General features: G+C 41.9%; 1 long non-coding RNA gene across 1 annotated transcript in view; it reads left to right on the top strand.

Moving 5' to 3' along the window:
- The window catches only part of LOC116379441 (uncharacterized), a 4,658-nt gene extending 2,917 nt beyond the window's left edge, over positions 1-1,741 (top strand). The window contains exon 3 of the long non-coding RNA XR_004212419.1: positions 1,595-1,741. This is a non-coding gene — a long non-coding RNA (uncharacterized LOC116379441). The remainder of the gene's footprint in view (positions 1-1,594) is intronic.
- Positions 1,742-1,747: the final 6 nt, after the last annotated feature.

The raw sequence follows: 1,747 nt of genomic DNA, 5'->3' as shown, positions 1-1,747 counted from the left end.
AAGTTATTATTCAAGCACAATTTCCAAAGATCTGCTGGCTCTAGCTTCTCCAATGTGAGGATTATTTATTGTTCATCATTTAATTGTTAGATTGTTGGTCAGACAGAACAAGACTTTAAAAATTTAGATTTTCTGTACTGATTTTGATTAATGGATATAATAACTAACTAACATTTCTTTTAGCTGTTTCCCAGTTTCCAGTCTTTATGCTAAGCTAAGCTAAGCTACCCTGCTGGCCCGCTAGCTGCAGCTTCATATTACTATATTCACGGACATAAAAATTGTATACATTTTCTCGTCTGACTCTCAGCAAGAAAGTAAACAAGTCTCTTCTTGCTGGAGTTACATGTACCGTCCGTTACGTGATTTCATTGCATGAGTAGGTTTCAGCCTCCTGTTGAGGAGTCAAGCGTCCTCTGATTGAGTTTCTAAATCAGCCAGCAGAGGGTGACATCATGGTCGTCCTGCAGCTGGAGCACAACATCCAGCTGTTGTTCTGTGACGGGATGATTGTTGGCAGAGGTCCGTCGGTATCGGTGCTAACTGTAAAACAAGGAGCTGTTGTCTCTGTTTGCTGTGGACTCTGTGGCTGTTTGTCAGATTGCTGTTACATCAGCGTCTGAGCAGGAAAGACACGACTGCTGCAAAAAGACAAGCTGTGTTTGGTCTTCCTCAAGTAAACAAACGGATGTCCCATCTGTCTGTCTCAGCCTATGAGTGCGTGTCTTTGTGTTTTGTGTGTCTGTGTTTTAGAATATAGTGTCGCTTTGAATGTGTGTGCTGCATCCACAGCTGTTCTTACTCCTCCAGTCTGACAGACTTTCTGTGCTGTTTTCCTTTTAAACTTGTTTTAAGTTTAAATCAGAGATCTGAGTGGCCCTCCTACCGGAGTCAGAAGGTGGTAGTTCACTTATTAGCATCATGGATGGATTACTGAACAGACCGCAGCTGAAAGGCCTAGTGCTCCTCAAACAGAACCTCTGTATGAAGACTGTTCAAACAACCTCAAAGAGATTAAAGATCCACTAGGAGATGCAAAACAACAACAAAAGACTCTCAGAATGACCACAAAGACTCTCAGAATGACCACAAAGACTCTCAGAATGACCACAAAGACTCTCAGAATGACTGCAAAGACTCTCAGAATGACCACAAAGACTCTCAGAATGACTGCAAAGACTCTCAGAATGACTGCAAAGACTCTCAGAATGACCACAAAGACTCTCAGAATGACTGCAAAGAGAGTTTTGCGTCTCTCTCAGTTGGGGTGTGTTGCTTCGTTGTGGGAGGAATTAAAAATAACAGCTATTTCTTAGTATTACTTCATAGTAGAGTATTAAATAAGTAGAATAAGTTGTTTATGTGGCATTGATTTCTCACACTGAATAAATAATGGGACTATTGATACTGTGCAGTCCAAGAACAAGAGCTTTACTGTGAGTTCTGGAACAGTTTGTAGAACGTCCTCCACCTCATCCACAAAATACAAACAGAGGAAACTTGTTTCTTTATAAAGGTTCTATAATGATGTGTTGAAGAAATGTATCTTGTAAAAGTTACTGACGTCAATGTGTTTGTGTTGTTGTACGCGCAGCCAGAGAACCTGCTGCTTGCCAGCAAGTGTAAGAACGCTGCGGTGAAGCTGGCTGACTTTGGTCTGGCTATCGAGGTCCAAGGAGAACAGCAGGCTTGGTTCGGTATGACACACACACACACACACACACACACACACACACACACACACACA

The sequence above is a fragment of the Anarrhichthys ocellatus genome, unplaced genomic scaffold (genome assembly GCF_004355925.1).
Source record: "Anarrhichthys ocellatus isolate YVR2014 unplaced genomic scaffold, GSC_Weel_1.0 scaffold4323, whole genome shotgun sequence".
Taxonomy (NCBI): domain Eukaryota; kingdom Metazoa; phylum Chordata; class Actinopteri; order Perciformes; family Anarhichadidae; genus Anarrhichthys; species Anarrhichthys ocellatus.
This window is presented reverse-complemented; position numbering and strand designations above follow the sequence as displayed.